At 49.9% G+C, this 23445-nt stretch overlaps 1 protein-coding gene across 2 annotated transcripts in view; it reads right to left on the reverse strand.

Moving 5' to 3' along the window:
- The window catches only part of LOC101938267 (adhesion G-protein coupled receptor G1-like), a 40658-nt gene extending 39189 nt beyond the window's left edge, over positions 1–1469 (reverse strand). For both annotated transcript variants that reach the window (XM_065566868.1, XM_065566867.1), the window contains exon 1: positions 1271–1469. The gene's annotated coding sequence lies outside the window, so the exon portion shown is untranslated. The remainder of the gene's footprint in view (positions 1–1270) is intronic.
- Between the last annotated feature and the right edge of the window lie 21976 nt (positions 1470–23445).

Genomic DNA, 23445 nt, shown 5'->3' on the forward strand with positions numbered 1-23445 from the left:
GGCTGGCCAGACAGCTCCAGCAGGCATGGGCAACAAACAGCTTTAAATGGGAAAAACACACTCAGTCACTCTCACACCGAACTGTCCTTGCATCCTAACCTGAGCCACGCGCAGCACATTGTCATACACCCCGGGGCTGGCAACGTTCTGGATTTTTTAATACAAACCCCCAAAGAAAGTTACCCCCCCCCCAGCTTGAACCCCTTATCCTCTAGCTCCTGCTGACTGGAAAAGCAGAGCACACAGTCTTTACTCTAGCTAGTGTGCTAAAGATAAGGGTGTGGACACTGCAGCTCCAGGAGAAACTCAGGCTAGCCCAGGGCTCAGACAAAGCTAGCCCGAGCCAGGCGCGCTCCCAAGGGCAGTGTAGACATACCCTGTGAAGACTCCTCTGTGATCTCTGGAGTTGCTCACCAGTAGCCTGCCAGTCCCAGAGCCATCAAAACATTTCTGACCAAAACCCCACTCCAGGCTGAAAAATACCCATACAGCCACATAGCCAGGTGCGCCTTAAAACTCACGTCCTTCCTGAGGGATCAAAGCCACACCTGGCCCCAGCCTGTTCGTTTTACATGAGTACCCGTGCGTAAGGTACCAAGATTTGGCCCAACGTCAGCTGATGTTGTTCATGTGTTACTGGGGGTGACAGGAGCTGCTCTGGTGCGAACAGAGACCAGCGGAGTGCAGTGGGCTGTGTTCAGAGTTGAAATCCAGTGACCCTGCACTCAGCCCTACAGGGGGAAGGAAATTCCCCCTTTCCTAGTTTCACAGCAGCGCAGCTCAAAGAAGTGGGACTTTAGCCCCCTTCCCGGCCAGCCCCCTCATGAGAGACTCCTGCAGGCGGCTGAGTCCCCTGGGTGCAGCGTCCTTTGGCCGCAATCAAGGGCAGGCCAGCGGTTCCCCAGGCGGGCACCTGGGGATTTAAAGGGCAATTCCCTCGCTCCGTGCCAAGCGCTGCCCACCTCTGCCAAGCAAACCCACTCCTGCCTCTTCCTAAGGGATTCGCCAGCCCCGCCTCGGCCCAGGTGAGCGGTGCAGCCCCCCACACGGCTCCGGGGGACAATGCGAGAGCCCAGCCCTGCCCAAGCGGAGCCCAGTGCGTCCACACGGGCACAAGGGAAGAGTCCCGGGGGATTGGCGCCGCCTTATTTAGCGTCTTGATCGCTGCACCCCCCCGCCCCCCGCTAACCGCCCCCCAGCCCCCGATCGCTGGCGCCCCCGCCCCCTGGCCCGGCCGGACCGGACCGCGGAGGGGCGGCAGAGCCGGTACCTGTGCTCCGGCGAGGGGCGCTGAGGCCGGCGGGCGATGGGAGCAGCGCGGCGGGGAGTCTCCGGCGGAGGCGAGCGAGGACCGGGACTGAGGTCCCGCGCCCGGCCGGGGGAGGAAGCAGGGGGTTGGCGTGTCTGAAGGACAGGCGGGACTCGGAGCTGGCTGCTTGCCTGCCACCCTGAGCCCTCAGCAGCTCCCACTGCACGGAGAGACTGTCACATACACAGGCACTGTCACACCTCCTACACACACACACACACAGGCACCCTCCTACCCAAACACCCTACACACGCACACACAGGCACTCTCCTACCCAAACACCCTACACACACACACACAGAGGCACTCTCGTACCCAAACACCCTACACACACACACACACACACAGGCACTCTCAGATGACCCCTTGTCACAGAGTCCCCGGGCAATGCTCTGGAACTGCTCCCCACAAAGCCAGTCAGGACTTTGGGGAGCCTCCTCTCCCTTGGAGCAGACTGTCTTCAGGGCAAGAAGCTCACACGGCCCTTCCTGGATCTGACCTTGGAGCATTCAGCATATGCCCCTCCGTGCGCTTCCCATAGCGAGTCCGCCCAGGCGGGGTTCTGGGGAAGCCAGAGGGTCCTGCACGCACCCCCACTTCATCACACCCCTACACACAGACACACAACTGGCACCCTTACATCCCTACACACACACACAGGCACCCTCAGACCCCTACACACATGCCAGAGAGACACTGACGGTACCTCATATCTCTCCCTCCCCAGTATTCACCGTCCCCTGAGGTTTAATGCACTAGTGTTTAATGCACTGCTTATCATTACTGAAATGGATGGCTTGATAACTGCACCCTGGTGTGAGGCCCAGGCAGGAGGGGAAGGAGAGGACGGCTCTGTTAACAAGTCAGTGAGAAGTATAGAAAGGATGGGAATTAATATGCAAATTACTGATATTATTACAGATTGATTGGCTCTTGTCTAGCTTCCCACCTGCCTCAGATAAGCAACAGCTAGAACAAAATCGAAAATCCACAGCGTCCTTATTGGCCTTGTCCACACCAAGGTCCTGCTGGTGTTAAACCGTAGCTGCTCTGGCTGGGGGTCATCCATTTTTAAGGCTATTCGGTATATGTCTGCACTGCAGTGTCAGGCTTGATGGTGATGGGAGATTTGAGGATGTAGACAGCAGTTGTTTCATCCCCTCCCCGCCTACAGATCCTGATCATCATGGTGAACCCATGGAGAGGCTTCTGCTGGGTCAGGGGAAAGAGAAGCATGCCACAGAGCTGGCCCTCCCCATTCCCTGGATCCCCACCCACCACCCCCAGACCAGGGGACTGGTGCTCCATTCTTTTACACCAATGTAACTCTATGATGGTACAGAGGGGGGAATTTTTGCTACCTACCCCCACCACACTCACCAAATTAGAAGGCCCTATCGCACTGGTTAGTGACTGTGGTGACTCACAGCTGGGCTTCCAGATGCTAGTGCAGTCTAACAAGGTTCAGCTGTATTACGATTCAATTTCCCTCTTCCACAATTATGAAACCTCAGGAAATCTCTTCCCCCCGCAAAAGTCACATTGTTTCCTTAGGCATATTATCTGCCAGTGTCCACCTGTTCTATCTTGTCTTAGACTGTAAGCTCTTCAAGGCAGGGACTGCCTTTAGTTCTACATTTGTACAGCACTTAACACCATGGGGTGGACTTCCAGAGGCGACTGAAATACAAATACACATGGAATTGGTTGAACTGATGTTCGGCGCATACTAGTGGCTTTGGTAAAGCACAGAAGTCTGATGCTTCCCTCTGCTGCGCTGAGCACGGCCCTGTTTCGCAGTAGCGCTACCACGTGTGAGACAGAAGGAACTTTCCTCTTTGTCAGTGTGTTTGTGCGGGTGAGGTTTCTCTTGAGGTGTGTGACAAGTTCCAAGCCTCAGAAGTTACGAGTAAGCGCTGGGATCTCTGCGTCTGTCTCCAGAGGAGCAGAGTGAGAGGAAAGGCTGCACTGAAAGCTCTATAGGAAGGGAGGTAACAAAGGCGTCTTTTGTCACCCTCTCCTCCTAGTTTCCTACCAGTCAGCCGCACGGCCGGGCCTGTGATGGGAAACGGCTCCTCCCTCAGCTGTGAGGAAGCATGGGCCATACGTAAGCTGGTGCAACTCCATTGACTTCCATGGCAGCCCTGAATTTGACCCGTATAATGCAACTTGCTGTGTAAGCTGACTTGTGGCCAGATAGCAGAACAGACATAAGCAGCAGGTTTTCCCTAGTCGGGTGGGGGGGGAGCTGTGCAAGCATGTGTGTTACCGCAGGTGGGATGTGCACCAAACCTGCAGGGTTCTAGTGTGTCATTCCGCTAACGGAGGCAGCGGGGGCCTTGCTTGCTTTGTCTGACCCAGCAGCTTGCCTCGGCTAGAAGATATTTCGGGCTTATCTCAGACAGCCATTGATGTAAAAGAAGCTGCGCGAGGTCGATGCTGTGGGCTGGGGATGGCAAACCACCTCATCTGCCATGATAAGATCCGAGACAATAACTGTGTTTCTCTGTGTTTCAGAGGAGACTTTTTTTTTTTTTGCAAAAATTGCCAGTTTCTAATGCTTTGTTAACTTCAAACCCCTCCCCCCCCCAATCTATATTTAGGTTAAGGGAACATTTGGGGCCGGTTCCTCAGCTGGTGTAAATCAACATAGCTCCGTTGTTAGCAGCGTAGATAGGCTGATTTGCACCAGCTGAGCGTCTGGCCCAGTGTTCCAAGATCCTCCTGCTTGTTTTTACCTGCCGTTTCACTTCTGCAGGGCAAATCCTGCCCCTTCTCCACAGCGTTGGAAGGCCCCAGATGCAGTGGAACCAATGCAACTGCACTGCAGATGGATGTAGGATTTGGGTCTGAGTCCCCACTATGCTGAGGGGGTGGGCTCCCTGCAGAGTGTTTATGGGGGGGCGAGGGGGGATGAGGAAGTTGTGGCCAAGGAATCTGCCGGTTCTACAGAACAGCATTGCAGTAAACCCCTACGGCTCCTGCAGCCTACAGAGTGGCTGCATCGTGGTAGCCCTGAGGAAGATTCATAGATTCTAGGACTGGAAGGGACCTCGAGAGGTCATCGAGTCCAGTCCCCTGCCCGCATGGCAGGACCAAATACTGTCTAGACCATCCCTGATAGACATTTATCTAACCTACTCTTAAATATCTCCAGAGATGGAGATTCCACAACCTCCCTAGGCAATTTATTCCAGTGTTTAACCACCCTGACAGTTAGGAACTTTTTCCTAATGTCCAACCTAGACCTCCCTTGCTGCAGTTTAAGCCCATTGCTTCTTGTTCTATCCTTAGAGGCTAAGGTGAACAAGTTTTCTCCCTCCTCCTTATGACACCCTTTTAGATACCTGAAAACTGCTATCATGTCCCCTCTCAGTCTTCTCTTTTCCAAACTAAACAAACCCAATTCTTTCAGCCTTCCTTCATAGGTCATGTTCTCAAGACCTTTAATCATTCTTGTTGCTCTTATCTGGACCCTTTCCAATTTCCCCACATCTTTCTTGAAATGCGTTGCCCAGAACTGGACACAATACTCCAGCTGAGGCCTAACCAGCGCAGAGTAGAGCGGAAGAATGACTTCTCGTGTCTTGCTCACAACACACCTGTTAATACATCCCAGAATCACCCTTCCTATTAGCATTCACTATGTTAGGCATTCCTTCAGACTTCTCGGTGAAGACGGAAACAAAGAAGTCATTAAGCATCTCTGCCATTTCCAAGTTTCCTGTTACTGTTTCTCCCTCTTCACTAAGCAGTGGGCCTACCCTGTCTTTGGTCTTCCTCTTGCTTCTAATGTATTGATAAAAAGTCTTCTTGTTTCCCTTTATTCCTGTAGTTAGTTTGAGCTCATTTTGTGCCTTTGCCTTTCTAATCTTGCCCCTGCATTCCTGTGTTGTTTGCCTATATTCATCCTTTGTAATCTGTCCTAGTTTCCATTTTTTATATGACTCCTTTTTATTTTTTAGATCATGCAAGATCTCGTGGTTAAGCCGAGGTGGTCTTTTGCCACATTTTCTATCTTTCCTAACCAGCGGAATAGCTGCTTTTGGGCCCTTAATAGTGTCCCTTTGAAAAACTGCCAACTCTCCTCAGTTGTTTTTCCCCTCTGTCTTGATCAGGGTAAGCTTCCTCCCCTCCCACAATCTGCTGAACTTGAACCCTAACCTTGGGCTTGTTACTAGTAAAGAGAAAAGAAGAAACATCCCTGACTCAATTGGCTAACCAATATCTGGGCTCTCAGCAATATCTGTTCCCGGTCCCCCAGGGTCTGTGGTTCTGAGTTTCTCTTGTGCACGTAATGATTGTCCCCAGTTTCGAAGCAACAGTTTCAGTTTTGAAACGTTTAGTTTACTGGGAGCGAGGTTACAGATAAACCCCATCCCTGCATTCCCATCTACAGCCTTGTTCTAACATAATAGCATCCCAGCCTGCCCCAGCTACTCTCCTCTAGTTCATTATGTAGAATCATAGAGACGTTGGTGTGATGGATTCCCCCTGGGGTGCCAGCTGGAAGTGGGGTACCACTGAGCCTCCCTCACCCACCAGCCTGGGCAACAACCAGCTCTTCAGGCACACACCCATCTGGAGTATAAACCCCAAATTATACCATCTTGCACTGCACGGGGAACTGTACAGCGGGAGCTCACGATATTCGCCCCCTCCCTCAATGTGGAGAGGAATATGCAACAGCTTTCTGCCCCCGAGTTAGGATTCCCACAGACTGGTTTAGATAAAGCAAAAACAAATGTATTAACTACACAAGAACAAAGCAGATTACCTAGTAAATAAGCAGAAAACACAAACTACGTTTAATATACTAAATAGATTGGATATGAATAGCAGATTTTCATCCTAAGTGATGGTACAAGCCGGCTGCAGCTTCTGAAGGGGCAAGCTGCACTTGCTTACAGCTTGAAATCCCCACGTGTTCCATTCGCAGGCTAAAAATCCCTTTAGCCCAGGTCAGTCTTTGTTCCTCAGGTGTTTTCAGGGGTCTTCTTGTGCGGGGCGCAAAGAACCCCAGTCTCTCTCTCCGCCTTCTATAGCTTTTTCATATGGCAGGAACCCTTTGTTCCAAAGCTTGGTTCCCAGAGTGGTCTGTGGAAAAACACGGACATTCCAAGATGGAGTCTAAAGACATGTGATCATATCACATGTCCTTGTAGAGTCATAACAGCCATATTCAGAGGCTGTCTGTAGCATTCTCAGGAAGATTCCCCAGGTGGGAGATAAGCTTTTCCAAAGGCCTATTGTGTTCCTAATGGCCCATTCCCCACTCACTGTCTAGAATGAAAACATTTTGTCTAGTGGGCGTTACCCAGGTGTAACTACGTGTGAAATAGATACATAGTCAATATTCATAACAGCAGATACAAAAATGATACATGCATACAAATAGGTTAATTATATTCAGCAAATCCTAACCTTTCCAGTGACATCTCACATGACTTATCTTGCATAGAATACATCATAACTATGTCATAATCGTGTCCTAATAATATCACTGTGAAGAATATGGGGTGCGGTGTCACAGTTGGGCTGGAAGGGACCATGATGAGCGGTCATCAAGTCCAGCCCTGGCATTGAGGCAGGGCCAGTAAACCTAGACCATCCCTGCAGCTGTTTGTCCAACCTGTTGCCTGTACCAGCAAAGGGCTTTAAAGCACCTCACAGCGCATGTGCTCCTGCTGTCCTGACTCTGAGGATTCTAGAGAAGATGCAGTTTCTTTAATTGGACGGGGTCTTCGGTTTGTGTCAAGCAGATGCAATGGTGGGTTCAGACTGACGATAGGATGATAAAATACCACAGAGGCAGCTTGTGACAGGTTCGGTCACAGAGACCCCCTTGGGACTGTCACTTGACGTGCTGAATTTGCCTCTGAGCCCATTTTCCTTGCCAGCTTGGGACTCCAGAACCCTGCCTGGTTGAGCCAGACATGCTAGCCACCTGTAAACACAGACCCAGGTCCGGTCCACGCCCCCAAAGCTGCAGACTTTAACCAAAAACTGCTCATCTGGTCACCTATCTCCAGGACCCAGACACCCAGTTCTCAATGGGATCCAAACCCCAAATAAATCCATTTTACTTTGTATAAAGCTTATAGAGTGTAAACTCATAAATTGTCCTCCCTCTATAACACTGATAGAGAGCTGTTTGCTCTCCCAGGTATTAATCACTTACTCTGGGTTGATGGATAAACAAAAGTGATTTTATTAAGTATAAAAAGTAGGATTTAAGTGGTTCCAAGTAATAACAGACAGAACAAAGTTACCAAGCAAAAACAAAACAAAACACGCAAGTCAAAGCCTAATACAGTAAGAAACTGAATACAGGTAAATCTCACCCTCAGAGATGTTCCAAGAAGCTTCTTTCACTGACTAGACTCCTTCCTAGTCTGAGCCCAATCAGTGGCGTGACCAGCTTCTCAGTGCAGGGGGAGCAAACATAAAAAGGCACCCCCCCTTGGCTCCTCCTCTGGCCTCTCCGCGCCCCCCCCCTTGGCTCCTCTGGCCACGCTGTGGCCATGCTGTGCCCCCGCTCGGAGGAGCTTGGGGGAGGGGGCTGGGTGCGGGGGCAGGGGTGGCGGGTGGGCGCTGCTATGTTTCTCCCTGTGGTGAGCGGAGCAGTGGGGCGGGTAGCAGGTGGCGGGCAAATCCCCTCTCCCCGGCAGCTTCCTGGTTCCCTCAGCCCAGGCAGCCCAGCATTTTTTTCAAAAGCAGAGCCTGCCGGGCCGCCGCTGGGCTCCTGCAGGCAAGGGGGGGGGGGGCAGCACGGCCGGACTCCGGAGGAGCCATTTGCGGGGGTGGCGGGCGCAGCCGGAGGAGTGAAGCGGCTGGGCTCCTCGGCCATCGTGCCCCACGCTCAGCGTGGCTGCCTCCTGCGGCGGCTCAGGGCTCAGCGGCCGAGCGCTCCGCAGCTGGTGGGCAGATCCCCGCTCCCAGGCAGCTTCCTGCTTCCCTCGGCCCGGAAGCAGGAACTGAGGGGAAGCGGCTGCTTCCCCTGAACCCCTCTAGCTACGCTACTGAACCCAGTCCTTTCCCCTGGTACAGCCCTTGTTAGTTCCAGGTAAGGTGGTAACTCGGGGATTTCTCATGACTGGCAGCCCCTTTTGTTCCATTCCACCCCCTTTTATAGCTTTGGCACAAGGCGGGAATCCTTTGTCTCTCTGAGTTCCCACCCCTCCCTCTAAATGGAAAAGCACCAGGTTAAAGATGGATTCCAGTTCAGGTGACATGATCACATGTCACTGTAAGACCTCCTTCTTCATTACCTAGGAGCTGGAAGACAGGTACATAGGAAGGCTTGCAGAAAAACAAACCCATTCACAGTTCATTGATTCTGAAGCACTCTTAATGGCTTCCACTTAACATGTTTTCATCAGTAATACAAGTTTATAGCTTATTCTCCTAACTCAAGGCAGAGTTAATACATGCAAACAAATAGGATGAACACACTTGGTAGATCATAAACTTTGTAATGATACCTTACAAGAGATCTTTTGCATGAAGCATATTCCAGTTACATCATATTCACACTTAGAAACATATTTCCATAAAACATAGGGAGTGCAACGTCACACAGCTGTTTTTCTTAAGTGACTCTGAAAAGCACATCTTGGACCTCTAGATTCCTCCTCACTCAGGATTCTAGAGAGCTGTTGCCGGATAGTCGTGAAAAGACAACTCTTCAAACCACCGTTGGAAACGGGCGTTGAATTATTTTTTGGCACCAAGTGTGGTCCATGCAGGAGTGATTTAACACGGGAACTTGCATGGGTCTGGCCCTGGAGCTGTCTTGTAACACTGCAGAAGGGGACAGCTTGAGTGGAAGAGGGGCAGTTTGTGAAGGCAAAGAGGAGAGAGGGAGAAGAAAGCTATGGTGAAGAAAAGATAGGAAGGAGAGTCCAGTGCTTAGGCACTAGGCTACGACTTGGTTGAGCTGGGTTCAATTCTGTGCTCTCCTACAGACTTCCTGCGTGATGGTGGGCAAGTCATTTAGGTCCAGATCCTCAAAGCTCAACCTCCAGTTGAAATCAGTCAGAGTTAGGATCTGAGCCTTCACCTCTCTGTTCCCCATCTGTGAAATGGGGATAATGGCACTTCCCCACCTCACAGGGGTGAGTGGAGGTACCCCAGTAATGGGGACCATATAAGTGCCTAAGATAGGGAAAGTAAAAGACTGTCTGAGGGAATAGAAAGAGCTTGTTTTGGAGAAAGGGAGGTGCCTGAGGAGAGGAAAATCCCCTCTAGACTGGCCCTTAGCAATCAAGGAAACCTCCTGAAGTGTGAACCCCTTGGAGACTTTGTGGCCCAGCTGACATAGCAAATGAAATGCTGAAACTCCCCAAAGAGGAATTGGCAAGCCGAGAAGGAATGAATTTATAATCACCCCTAAGAGGAGAAATTGAAAGTAAGACTCTCTCTTTCACCGGACAAAGAAAGAGAGTGAGTGACTTCTTTATGTTCCCACAAATCGTCTGACTTCCCATTTAACAGGGAGGAAGGAAGGACTCCATAAAAAACAGAATCACTGATAAGCTGTTTATCTGCCTGGCTCCTTCAGCACTAGTGGCAGGCACCCTAGTGTGTTTTCTGGGCCAAACGTTGCTCTTGGCTCTGGTGTCAAGTTGTTTTGGATTTGCATGGGTGAATAACAGAGCAGGATTGAACCCATCTGAGTGTCGGTTAGCAAGCTACTGTGGTGCTGCTGCCAAGTCCATATTCTTCTTTCCCCAAGGTCTATTTCTGTCTCCTTCTGCATCCCCATGTTCTTCTACAGTTCAAGCAGAACCATGTGTTTGTAGCCAGCTCATAACACACTCATCTGACCCTGTTACACTCAGCGTTGTTGAATAATGTCAGAGAAACAGCCTTTTTGTCACAGCACAGCTGCCCTTTGTACTCCCACCCCTACTACAGTCTAACCCTTCTTGCATTACTGCATTCTGGGAATATGTGGTCAGGGCTTCAGCGTGAGAAAGGGTGCTCAGAGCAGCAGCACCTGGAGCAATGCATGCTGGGATGCCCTACCACAAAAAGAGGGTGAGGATGGGGGACCTGGCAGCTTGGTTACAGGGCACAGTTACAGGGTCCTGTCTGTAAATAGACAGCTTGCTGGACCAATTACAGGAAGGTACTATGTGTCAGTGTAGCCATCTGTGGAGCTATCGCACCGCTAGCCATCATGATTACTAATAGAGTGTTAATCCTATTGTGGGTGAATGCAAACCATGTTTGGAGTCAACCATGCAGCAGCTGGTTACACTCTGTTAAAAGCTGTAGTAAGAACAGGGCCTGGAACTGCTCCCCGTCATAGGCTGGTCAGCATGAGCTCCTAAGCCAACTCCCCATGATTTCCTTCAGCAGGCCCAAGTGGCCAGCTACTCCTTGGAATCAGTCAGTTAGCTCTGAGCCAATGAACTGAGCAGAGGCCATTCAAGACTATCTAATCAGCAGTAGGATGAAGGAGTCACTACACTGAGAAACCGAAGGCATTGCTCTCTACCATGAGAATACATCATTGTCTTACTCCTGTTCACAGCCAGAGGAGCTGGAGGTTGGGACTTGAACCCAGGTCTCCCACTCAGTACTGGAGAGCAGTAGCCAGTCAGCGTTCTCATCTTCAGACATTTTAACTTTACAAGGAATTGCCATATTGGGTATTGGTTCCATCTTGTCCTTGACAGTGGCCTCAGCTGGATGTGTCACCAGGGGGTGAGGAAACCCATAATGCACCTGTCCAAACGTTACCTTAAACCATAGGGGGAAATTACTTCCTGACCTCCTCTGGAGGTCATCTTACGCCCCAAAGCATGAGAATAGATATCCCTCTTTTAGCCTACCAAATATAAATACAGCTATTGGGCTAGATCCTCAGCTGGCGTAAGTCAGCATAGCCCCATTGAAGTCAATGGAGCAAAGCAAAGAATCTGGCCCACTCTTGAGTCCTATGAATTGCATTTACCCTTTGTACATATATACTTACTTTTATTACAATGACTATTTAAGCTGTATCTAAAGCGGAGGCCTGTACTGAGGTATCTACAGGGATGACTAGATAGCTGTGATCTCTCAAGAAGGCAAACTCAGTACTCATCAGTCTATAAGCCACGGATCCTAGCGACCGTCTCCTCCACCCCACCCATTAGGTTTGCTGTGAGGGAGAATCCAAGCCTCTCTTCTCTGGATCCCTCAGCAGGCTGCAGCATTGGTCCCTTCCTTGGCCTCTTTGGTACACTGCCTGGGAACTGACTGTTACCCCTTTTTGGAAATGGGCTCTTCAGCCTAGGAGCCCGCAACCAGTACTGACACATTACTCAGGCTCACTATTAAAAGGGGCTTTCAAAGCCTCCCTGAGCCGTATAGCTCTGCACTGAGCTCTTCTAATAGCCCTTGAATCTGGCTGCTCAAATTCAGCAGAGAGCCGCTCCACCTCCATCCTGGCAGAAACTTTTCCTCCTTTGCTTCACCGATATTATGCAGGACACAGCAGGCAGCTATAACCATTGGGATTTTTTTTTCACTGAGGTTCAATCTCGTAAGTAGACAACACCAGCAACTCTTCAAATGACCAGAGGCACATTCAACCATCATTCTGCACCTGCTTAGCCTGTAATTGAAGCACTCCATGCTGCTGGTGCGGTGGCCAGTGCATGGCTTCATGAACCAGGGAGCAAGGGATAGTAGACTGGGTCTCCCATGATCACTATTGGCATTTCAACATTCCCAATGGTAATCTGCCAGTCGGGAAAGAATGTCCCTGCTTGCAGCTTTTTGAACAGTCCTGTGTTCTTAAAGATGAGAGTGGCATGCACCTTCCCTGACCAGCCAACACTGATGTTGGGAAAGCATCTCTGGCCATCTACCAGCACTTGCATAACCATGGAAAAGTAGCCCTTTCTGTTGATGTACTCTGTGGCAAGGTGGTCTGGTGCTAAAATAGGGATACGCGTGCCGTCTATCGCTCCATCATGCTTCAGGAACCCCATTGCACTAAATCCATCCACTATGTCCTGCATGTTGCCTGGGGTCACAGTGCTGCATAGCAGGAGGCGATTAATTGCCCTTCACACTTGCATCACAACAGCCTCCGCCGTGGATTTCCCAACTCCAAATTGATTCCTGACTGGCTGGTAGCAATCTGGCATTGTAAGTTTCTACAGTGCAATTGCCACTCGCTTCTCCACTGTCAGGGTGGCTCTCATTTTGGTGTCCCTGCACTGGAGGGCTGGGGTGAGTTCAGCACACAGATCCAGGAATGCGGCCTTGTGCATCCCAAAGTTCTCCAGCCTCCGCTGGTCATCCCAAACCTGCATGACAATGTGATCCCAGCAGTCAGTGCTTGTTTCTCGGGCCCCGAACCAGCGCCCCACCATCTGCAGCTGCTCCGTGAGTGCCGCCAACAATCTTGAATTGCTCCTTTCTACGTCACACAGCAAGCTAGCCGCCAGGGAATCGGGTTCCCCACAGCTCCTCTTGCGGCTCTGTAAATACTGCAGAATCAGGTGACCCATGCTCACACTGCTCATCGCAATAGTGCAGAGCTGGGATGGCAGATAGCAAGGAGGGACACGCGGGTTTGCGGGGATTTTGAAAAGAGGCGCGAAATAGTATGGGATGCAAATGAAATTATGGGATGGAGAACACGGCATGATGGGAAGTTGAACCCATGTTTCCAGTCACTCCGGCACAACTTGTTTTTGCCCCATGAGGCGAGGCAAAAACGTCCCAAAACACCCTGTGCTGGATAGCCACCCACGGTGCACCACACTCTGCATCGATACAAGTGCTCCTGGTGAGGATGCGCACCGCCAACATAAAGCGTGTAGTGTGGACACTCAGAGGTGATGTAATCACTGTGGCAGCTCTATGCTGATGTAACTTAGGTCGACATCATTTTGTAGTGTAGACCTGGCCAAATAGAGCCATTGGGTACTGCAAAAAACCCCAATGCATATAATTTGACAAAAAATGCCATTTCTCTATCTTAGTTTTGTACTGGTGCCTTCATTGTAGATCTGATTGCCTCCCACATAAAACTGTCGAAGAGGGGACTTCATGATGTCTCTGGCTCATCTCCCTCCACTGGGTCTGGTAAACTCTGAAGAGCATTTAGCCACCTCTGTTTTCTCTGGAGTTTCTCAGAGGTAGTAAATATGGGACCCCACAATGCCATTTTCAGTCACCGTAACCACCCTTTAATACCCTCTGGGCAGTCCCTCTACCCAAAGCAGCTTTAAAATGTCTAATCAGACTTATGTAGTCAGGATCCTTTAGCCACTGTGTATTTGGGCAGTTGTCAAATTCTAGCAGGTTAGAAAGACGCCTCATACACTTCCAGAAATCACAGCAATCTGTCCCTGTTGTTAGTCATTCCAGTGCTTAGTGCTCCATTAATGAGCTCCTCATCCTTTCTCAACTAGGAGTCATGCTACCTGACATAAGTCACCCGCGGTAACGGTCTTTGATGACAAATGAGATGTGTGAAGCCTAACTACTGGTACTTCAGTCTTTTTGTGCCTTGCAGACTGTGGGGGTGGGGGTGAGGGAGGGGAAGGGAGATGAATGCCGTTTACTTCTGCTGTGACAAAGTTCCTCCTCTATCTTGGTGGGTCCTGCGCTTATTGGCGGATTTTCTTGCCGCAGAGATTCACCATGTGGGTTGGGGAACAGCCCAGAGACCTTCCCCTCTGGAAGAACCCACAGTCCAGGTCAATTGGGAGGTTTGGGGGGGAACCTGGGCCCGCCCTCTACTCCGGGTTCCAGCCCAGAGCCCTGTGGACTGCAGCTGTCTATAGTGCCTCCTGTAACAGCTGCATGACAGCTACAACTCCCTGGGCTACTTCCCCATGGCCTCCTCCAAACACCTTCCTTATTCTCACCACAGGACCTTCCTCCTGGTGTCTGATAACGCTTGTGCTCCTCAGTCCTCCAGCGGCACACCCTCTCACTCTCAGCTACTCGCACCTCTTGCTCCCAGCTCCTCACACTCACACCACAAACTGAAGTGAGCTCCTTTTAAAACCCAGGTGCCCTGATTAGCCTGCCTTAATTGATTCTAGCAGCTTCTTCTTAATTGTCTAAAGTGTCCTAATTAGCCTGCCTGCCTTAACTGGTTCTAGCAGGTTCCTGATTACTCTAGTGCAGCCCCTGCTCTGGTCACTCAGGGAACAGAAAACTACTCATCCAGTGATCAGTATATTTGCCCTCTACCAGACTCCTGTACCCCATTGGTCTGGGTCTGTCACACTGCACATTTACTCAATCTAAATTTCATAAGTTTTTTTCTTATCACGTCCGTTTTTAATCACCTCTCCAGCGCTTCACTTCCTCATCTCTGGCCGCAGCTGCAAGTGGCGAGACATCGTTTTGCTACTCTGAGCTCTCCCTGGCCTCTTTGGTGCTAGGTACCCTGACCCCACTCATTCTCATAACTGAAGAGCCCCATCAGACTGAATAGTGATGACGTTCTATAGAACTTCAATAGTCACTCCTATAAGACAATTAAAAACCTATAGGTTCTCGCTCTCCCTTCCATAGATGCTGGAACTGGGGCGGTGTGTGTGTGGAAATGGCTGGAAGTGGATTCCATTATATACAGAGTTTACAGTTTGGTTCAATGGCTCTCAGCGCCCCCACTATAAAAATTGTTCCCGTACCCCTGCTCCCTTCAGTTCTTTCTCTAGGTTTTCTGAATAATCCTATGGAATTCTATAGCAGGGATAGAAATCTGTTCATGTATTTAGAATGGTCCCAAAATTCCATAGAAATAGTCTCCCTCTTTATTAAATTCTGTAAGAATTTTTTTCCATAAGGGATTTCCTTCAGGGCTTATACTGCTGATGTGCTTGTACTTCATGAATAACGTTTGCCTTGATATTTTTGATGTGGTTTTTTTTCATATCTTTCCTTAGTCTTCCTTCTGTCACCTTCCTGTGAGAGGCAGAGTCATTGGGAGTGGCCTGAGCCAGGAGCCACTGAGATGAGCTCTGCTCTGACTCAGCGTGCCGACTTGAGGAAATGCCTCCATCTCTGAGTCAACTTCCCAAATCTGTGAAAATGGGATGAGTACAGTTGCCTGCCTCCCAGAACAGTTGCAGGGACTATCTAGTTAATGCGTGTGTCAAAGGAACAATCGCGAGACCAGTCAGCGCTGAACTTCATGCTGTCCCAGAGGAAACCAGAAGCACCGTGCAGAACCAAAGTCATTAACCGCTGATGATCTCAATTTAATCAACCACACAGACAGACGGGCGAGTTCTCCGCAGCAGCTCCCCGGTGTGTGGCTGCCATCTAGTGATTACCTGAGGTAAGCAAATAAAGGTTGTATTTTTTTCTTGTTTTTCTTTTTTGTTTTGTTTTTCTTTTGTTCCCAGGAAATTCTGAGAAATTGGGGTGAGAAATCATTGTGGGTCGAACAAAATATTCGTTGTGATCTTGAGTATTTTAATGCTGCTCATTTTTTTCATAAATAACCGGGAAGGGAAATGTGTTCAGAATAGCATTGTTTCAAACTTACTGACTTTGAAAAAAGTATCCTAAAAAATCAAAATGTGCAGGCTGGTGAAATTGATGCAAGTTCATGAAATGTTTAGATGTCCCCGAATCTGCCTTTTTCTCGGGGAGAGGGGGATTTTGGTTGAAAAGTTGCACCCAGCTCTAGTGTCGACCCATTTCTATATCTCCTCTGTTCAGCCCTCTCCCAAGCTTAGCTTGCACAGGCAGCTGTCATGACTAACTGGTGGGGGGGGGGACTTGGTGCAGCTCACCATGTACCAGCTCTTCTTGCTCTTCACGAGCACAGTATCCAGGAGATCAGAGTGACCCTGCGCAGTGGGCTGGCCCATGGCCCACGCGCTCTTCCGGCCCCATTCTGGGGGATTCAGTGGGACTTCAGAGGGGCCCCTCGGCACAGGAGTGAATTTCGCACTTTCCACTGTATTTATTTTTGCCATATCTGCTCCCCCTCTTCTCCCCTCCATCCCGGGAAATCTCTTGTACAGCTTGTCACAGGATGGTCCCCTGAAAGTCTTTTCCAGTCTCAGTAACTGACCACCACAACCCAGGTGTTTTACACCTCTGTGCTTTCTGACATCCCTTCAGCAAGCCACAGCCTGGAGTGTCAATCAAGACATGTCCCCACTTGCTTTTCAGGAAGGGGACAGAATTAGCAGTCACCAGTCTTGCTACTCCTGCCTCAGGTTCACTCCTCTCCTCTCTAGCACTTCCTGTCTGTTTATGTAATCCCAGCTGTGCCTGCTGGAGTTACTTCCACCCAATTAGCACCTCTGCTGTATCACTACTGAGTTAATTGGCGCCCTCTGCCACCTACCTGACTTTCAATCAGGTCGGAAGTGGTGTATACTGGTGGGGATTGGAGTGACAGGGTAACCCAGCTCCCAAAGGGATCTCTGTCCCATAGGAACCTTTTGACTAATCTGCCCTCCTGTCTGGAATGTTTAGCTAGTTGAGGGGTTCTCAAACTTCATTGCACCGTGACCCCCTTGTGGCAACAAAAATTACTCCACGATCCCAGGATGGGGGACCAAAGCCGGAGCCTGCTCGAGCCCCGCTGCCGTGGGTTAGGAGGGCCAAAGCCCAAACTCCACTGCCCCAAAGCGGAAGTCCAAGGGCATCAGCCCCAGGCAGGGGGCCGGTAACTTGAGCCCACTGCCCAGAGCAGAGGCCTCAGGCTTCAGCTTTGACCCCAGAAGGTGAGGCAGAAGCTTTGGCTTCAGCCCCAGGCCACAGCAAGCACGGGCAGCTCCAGGCACCAGCGCAGCAAGCGTGTGCCTCGGGCGGCAAGCTGCAGGTGGCGGCGAGCCGGTCCCTGTGAGGGCAGCAGTCAGGCTGCCTTCGGCAGCATGCCTGCGGGAGGTCCGCTGGTCCCACGGAGTCAGCTGCAATTTGGCGGCGGGGATGCCGAAGGCGCGGCACAGGCGGACCTCCCGCAGGCATGCCGCCGAATCGGCGTGACCAGCGGACCGCCCGCAGGCGCACCACCAAAAGCGGCCTGACTGCCGTGCTTGGGGCGGCAAAACACATAGAGCCGCCCCTGGCAGCAAGCCTAAGCCAGCTCTGACGACCACATTAAAACAGGGTTGCAACTCACTTTAGGGTTCCGACCCACAGCTTGAGAACCGCTGACATCTGAATGAGCAGCACACTCACATGCTCCAAGGGGAGGATGAGGTCAGAGCTTCACCCTAAGAGGAGGAGTGTGATGTAGTGGTGATATACAACACCCAGAGACAGCCTCTTCTACCTGCACCTTCCTTCACAACCACCCAGTCCCTGCTTTCCCTCCCCAGGAAAGGACTGCTGTTGTATAGGGAGCTTTTTCCGGCATCCTGTCTGGGGCTGACCCTTTATATTTGTCAGCACAAAGTCGCTAGAGCTCTAAAGTGATCATTTTGCATCTGGCTGCTGCATCTCCTTTCTTCCTGCTGGTGTGTACTTGTAAGAGTAAGCAGAGTCAGAATGAGCTCTACCCTGACATCTGGTGGTGAGCTGTGGAAAAGGACTTCAGGGACTGATCTCGTTTGCGTAGGCTCACCCACACTGCCTAGCACAGAGGTTCCCAAAGTGGGCGATACCGCCCCCTGGGGGGCGCTGGAATGATCCAGGGGGGCAGTAGTAGCCTCGGGTGCAATTGGGGGGCATTGAATAAAAATAAGGGGGCGGTGGAAGCATAAAGAAAGAATATAAGAAAATTTTGAAAAACCGTTCGTACATGTTTCATCTGTTGTGTAACATAGAGTTAAAGTTGTAGTGATTACTTTATTTTCCAAATAAATTCACAAATTATAACCGATCAGGTGTCAAGTCCGCCAACAGCTCTTAACAAGCAAGTGTTGGCAGGCGAGCGTGTCGTGCATTGTCGGGAAGTCCAGCATGCATCGGCAGGAATATGTGCGTGTAATGACTTGTTTACAATACGATACTATAAATAGGCGACATGTATGAAATCTAATTTAGATTGTTTCTTAATTGTGTAAAAAGCAGTTAACAATAGTGCAATAAGTATTTAAAAATTTTTATTCATATTCAATACCTTCAATCTTTATGGATTACGGATCACATACAAAGCAAATTGTATTATTGTTGTTTCAATAAAACAGCAATTTACACGTGAGTATTTTTATACATTTTCTTACATATCTACCGTACGTTTCTGTGTCTCTAGTGCTTACTAATAATAAAATCGTAGCAGGCTTGTGTCGGTACAGTACTATTTGAAGTGTACAGTCAATATATTTGTCATATTTTTTATTACAATATTAACGAAAACGGGAATGAAATCGTAAAAACTGTTAACTATTAACATTTATTTATATCTATCGAATCATCTGTGTTAATTGGTAAATAAGGCGTGTGTTAATAAGGATCAATTATTTAAATAAGGGCAAACTAAATTAAAACTATTAACTGATTTTTAATTGCATATTGATTATTTTAATTAATTATTTCTTGATAAATTTAGTTTGATATTTGACAGTTTAATATCAAATACATATATCTAATGCTGAGCAAAGAACAAAACCCAGTTTATTAGTTTCATTAGTATTTTAGTTTGGTTGTCTTTTGCCATCTTACGCAAAAACCACTGTATACCTGATGTCATGGGCGATATTCTAATAACACATCTTTCTTTACTATATTGTAGGACGTAGGTAGAAATATAGATACATAAAAGAACACAAATTTGTCACTGCATCTTTCTGTTTGTTCGCTTAAAGAAGGTAGATTTCCAGGGGGGCGCTGAGTAATTTTTTTTCTGAAAAGGGGGTGGTAGGCCAAATAAGTTTGGGAACCTCTGGCCTAGCATGATGGATTGCTTGCCCAAATGGTCACATAAGCATGAGAGTATCAGAGGGGTAGCCGTGTTAGTCTGGAGCTGTAAAAAGCAACAGAGAGTCCTGTGGCACCTTTAAGACTAACAGATGTATTGGAGCATAAGCGTTCGTGGGTGAATACCCACCGCATCTGACGAAGTGGGCATTGCGTCTGACGAAGTGGGCATTCACCCACGAACGCTTATGCTCCAATACATCTGTTAGTCTTAAAGGTGCCACAGGACTCTCTGTTGCTATAAGCACGAGAGGTGCCATGATAGAAGTTTGGGGGGGGGGAGGGGGAGGGAAGAAGAGGGGGAGAAAAAAGTCACAAAAATGTTTCCTTTATATTGTGACGTTTGACATTCATCTGACTCTAGAATTTTTTTTCAGGAAAAATGTGAATTTTTCATTTTAATTTTGAAATTTCAAAGGTCAACATCTCATTGGAATTTCAAAATTGCCCAATTTTTTTTAATCGGCTCAAATAAAGCTTTATAAGATGACGACTGGAATAGAAAAGGACAGGTGAGTTGCATCGAGAAGGTAGGTAAGAGGAGTAGAAGCGCCCATTCTCATAGCACAAGAACATGAAGACAATCGATGAAAATGAAAGGCAGCACACTTCAAACTAATGCTCCCATTCGGTACTACCAAAAATGGCTGTCTCAGACTGCATGATTGGCCCCTGGAACTCACTGCCACAGGGTATCATCGAGGCCAAGAGCAGAGCAGGGTTTAAAGACTGGCATTTATGGGTAATGAGGACATCCAGACTTACAAGGGTAAGGTTCAAAAGCAAGCAATATAAACCCCCCTGCTTCAGAGCATAAACCAACCTCTGACTGAAGGGGTTGGAAAGAAACTTCCTCCTCTTGATGGGTTATTCCATAATTGCCCACTTCTGGGTTTCTTACACCTGGATCTCAAGCAAGTAGCACTGGCTACTGGTGGAGAGAGGTTACACGGCTAGGTGGTCCTCTCCAGAACGGCTGTTCCTATGTTCCTACCACCCATTATGGTTCCCGTTTTTACTTCTGGGGCAATGGCACATTCTAACCAGGGATCTTTGGGAAACAAGGAATCTGAAAGTTAGTTTTCATATTTATTAACAAGAAGCCACCTTCTAATGAAACGATGACTAACTCCCCACTGAACATACTACAGAGAAGGATTGTCATGTGACCCCTACTTGGCCAGGGACTGGCTTTAGACAGACCCAGTCTCTCGGCTATTTTCAGAGATGCAGAGAAGTTAATGGAATCGCTATGATGCAATGTGATCTCATCTTCATCATGGGCAGGACAAGATCAGAAATGAGGAAATCCAAAGCTGAACGCAGCAGTCACCTCCATCAGCACTAGTTCGGTTTTGGCGGCTTTCTTGGTATGGATGTATTGTTAGAATGGAGACCAGTGAATTGTGACACTACCAAAGAATCCACTACACGGCAGTGATCGGATGGGCGCCGAAAGCCCTGGTGTGATAAGATGGACTGATTATCCAGCCAGACCACCTTAAGGACATTGCCAGCGATCGTTCCTGGCTGGCTCTCGATAGGCAAGGGGGTCACATCCTTTTGGGACTTGCCATGGGGAACTGAGTGAATGTTACTGGTGTCTGTAGCAGGTGAACTCCTGGTTTCCTCTGCTCTGAATCTAAAGCAGAAAACAAACGAGTGTTACTGTCAATAGTAGTCCTGAACCCAACTGCATTTCAGTGTCTCTGTAACATACCAGTTATTAACACCCACCGCTTGCACTGAGAATGAAGCCGGCCTGGTTACAATGTAATGTCTGTGACAAGGTGATAGAACCCCACCCCGATGCCTGAGAGCCCTGCCCCCGGCAGCCAGCAGACCCTCCATGTGCTGCACAAGTGAATGAGTCACCATGTAGCACTGGCAAAATGTTTGTGCAGCTGTCATTGGAGTAGCCTTAACACCCCTAATTTTTTTTTCCAACGCTGGGCTCCCGAAGTCCAGCCTTGTCTCTGTGCTGGGCCATGAGCTGCTGCCTGCTTGTGAGGTTTCCACCCTGGGCTTTCCACCCCTTTGCCTTTTGCTCAGACACTAGGCTGTGATGGAGCTCCTGCACGTGAAGTGAGATGCCCTCTGTTGGCTAAAGCTAGCTGGCTCTTTGGACATGCCCTCTAGGAGAAGCTTCTCAAACAGAGCTGGTGCCTAGAGGGGTTAAAACATTACTTAACCCCTGGGCTTGTTCACCAGCTACCACTGAAAGGGAACAAAGTGAGTAACACCCCGTAGGAAAAACCGAGATACATGCAGGAATAATGTACAGCAGGGCTGGGGCTCAGAGGCAGAGACGAGGGATGCTCAGAGGTTAAGGCACTAGCTTAGGACTTGGGAGCTGTGCCCTGCTGTGCCCTGGCGAGAGCCCTTCATCGCTCACTGTCCCCTGGGGCAAAAGGAATTTCCCACATTCAGCCCTGGCTTTCCCCACATTGCTACACTAGAGGGCACTAGTGTCACACTGCGAGGCCCATGTTCCTCTGGTACAAGAAGGGAAGTCGACCTCTTCTGATATTTAATCATGGACTTTCCTACACTGCTTCTTCAGCTGTGGCCTCTGCTCTAATCAGATGGGCTCCCCCTCTCCCTGCCAAGACCAGAGGGAAATGCTCTCAGGCCCCAGGAGAGAATACAGGTGAAACTGGCTGACTGCCTCCAGGGAGGGTTATGGGCTAAGGGGCCCACATGAAAAGGAGGTGGTATTAGAGCCAGAGCTGGCGCAACCCATTAGGCGACCTAGGCAGTCTCCTAGGGCGCTGTGATTTGGGGGGCAACGACTGCGGCGGTATTTCCGCAGCCGGACCTTCCACCGCCTCTGTGGGGGGGGCGCATTTCGGGGTGGGACCTTCCGCCGCCTAGGGCGGCAGAAAAGCTGGCGGCGCTCCTGATTAGAGCAGTGTTGCGTGGCGGGACTCACCCCTGCGGCGCCTTCTGCTGGTGTCAGGGGAATTAGCTCTTTTTCCAGCTCCAGAGTGCCCTCTGCAGGCCAGTGTCCCGCTTCCCGCTGAGTCCCGAGTCCCTCCTGGACCCCAGTGCCCCTTTCAGGCCGGGGTGCCCCCTGCAGTACCCCATAGTCTCACTGGGTCTCCCCTCCCCGGGGAACCCCCAATCCCCTATCCCCACCACGCCTCAGTCTTTGGTTACTGCCAGTCACCATCTAGCTCCCGCTCACTGGGGCGGACTGCAGTGTAAAAGCCACTCATCGTTGGCAAGGGAGGTTTGGATCTGCTGCCTTGGCCTACCCCTGGGCTGCCCTCTGCAACCCCAGTACCCTTCTGGGCCTTTAACAAGGCCTGCAGCCTGGGGGAGTTTCCAGGACGGAGCTCCCCAGCTCTTCTGGCCTTCCCCCAGCCCTGCTCCACTCCAGGTACCATGTGAGCTCCTAAGCAGCCGGGCCCATCCCTCTCTACAGGCAGAGAGACTCTCTCGTCTAGCCTCTGACTCACAGCCCTTTTATAAGGGCTAGCTAAGGTCTGTTTGGGGCGTGGCCATAGTTGTGCCTGCTTCCCCAGCCACAGCCCTCTCCAGGCCTGGTTTTAACCCCTCCGGGCAGGAGCAGGGTGACCACCCCGCTACAAGCAGGAATCCTCAGTCAGTAAGCAATCAGAATGGGACTCTCAAACCCCTATGTGACTCCAGAGCGCAAGTCCCACTGACTTTCTGTTCTAGCCCAGCAGCGTCCCTGACGTGTGTGAAATAAGGCCAGACACAGCCGTCCCCAGCTTGCCGTAAATCTAGGGTTGCTCTCGCAATTCTAGTGACTGTGCCGTCGTATTTGATATCTTGCTTAAAGCCTCAGCTCCTGGAGTCATGTGTTTTCTGAGGATCTCGGCTTTTGTTTTTTTTTTAAAAGTTTCTCAACCCTATGGTTGCAGAGGAAGAAATCTTGAAGACATGGTCTGAGTGTAACCTATGGGCTCAGAAACTGGAGGACAAATAAATAAATAAGTAAACCCACGCTATTGTGGCTTTTCTAATCTCATGATTTTTAAGCCCAAGCCCATGATTGGGGTGGTGGTGAAGAGGGGGCTGACTCATGACCTGAATGCAGAGGGTTGGCGATATTATAGCTGTCTAGGGTGGAGCTTCTCTGATCTGAGCGCTGACCTCGTGTGGCTGCTTCTGTCTCCCCGTCTCTTGGCATGGCAGGTCCCCAGTGTTTCCTGGGGAGAAGAGTCTCTCTTCCTGCGCTTGGTCCCAGACTCTCTGGGACTCCGCACGGATCTGGGAAGGGCGATCCAGGTGATTTTGCAGTTTGGCTCTAGCCCTCT

This window comes from Chrysemys picta, chromosome 14 (genome assembly GCF_011386835.1).
Source record: "Chrysemys picta bellii isolate R12L10 chromosome 14, ASM1138683v2, whole genome shotgun sequence".
Taxonomy (NCBI): domain Eukaryota; kingdom Metazoa; phylum Chordata; order Testudines; family Emydidae; genus Chrysemys; species Chrysemys picta.